We start from the raw sequence: 1,016 nt of genomic DNA, 5'->3' as shown, positions 1-1,016 counted from the left end.
ATAGAAAAGTATTCAAATTTGCATTTTTCTTTACTGGATTGTGTTTCTTGACTTCTAATAAAAAAAGAGTTCTAAGATATAAGGTGAAGATCTCATGTTACATTGTATGATTTTTACTATTAACTAATATAACTATTTGCTAATAATTAATTGTTATTAGTTATTATATTGTAACTATAATATATAATATAATATAATCTATTTTCCAGGACTTGAAAAGGTCAGTTTTCATTCCAATCTCAAAGACAGGCAATGCCAAAGAATGTTCAAACTACCGCACAATTGTACTCATCTCACATGCTAGTAAAGTAATGCTCAAAATTCTCCAAGCCAGGCTTTAGCAATATGTGAACCATGAATTTCCATATGTTCAAGCTGGTTTTAGAAAAGACAGAGGAACCAGAGATCAAATTGCCACCATCCACTGGATCATGGAAAAAGCAAGAGAGTTTCAGAAAAACATCTATTTCTGCTTTATTGACTATGCCAAAGCCTTTGACTGGGTGGATCACAATAAACTGTGGAAAATTCTGAAAGAGATGGGAATACCAGACCACCTGACCTGCCTCTTGAGAAACCTATATGCAGGTCAGGAAGCAACAGTCAGAACTGGACATGGAACAACAGACTGGTTCCAAATAGGAAAAGGAGTATGTCAAGGCTGTATATTGTCACCCTGCTTATTTAACTTCTATGCAGAGTACATCATGAGAAACGCTGGGCTGGAAGAAGCACAAGCTGGAATCAAGATTGCTGGGAGAAATATCAATCACCTCAGATATGCAGATGACACCACCCTTATGGCAGAAAGTGAAGAGGAACTAAAGAGCCTCTTGATGAAAGTGAAAGAGGAGAGTAAAAATGTTGGCTTAAAGCTCAACATCCAGAAAACAAAGATCATGGCATTCGGTCCCATCACTTCATGGCAAATAGATGGGGAAACAGTAGAAACAGTGGCTGACTTTATTTTGGGGGGCTCCAAAATCACTGCAGATGGTGACTGCAGCCATGAAATT

The sequence above is a fragment of the Oryx dammah genome, unplaced genomic scaffold (genome assembly GCF_014754425.2).
Source record: "Oryx dammah isolate SB20612 unplaced genomic scaffold, SCBI_Odam_1.1 HiC_scaffold_22, whole genome shotgun sequence".
Taxonomy (NCBI): domain Eukaryota; kingdom Metazoa; phylum Chordata; class Mammalia; order Artiodactyla; family Bovidae; genus Oryx; species Oryx dammah.
Note: the sequence above shows the minus strand (reverse complement) of the source record.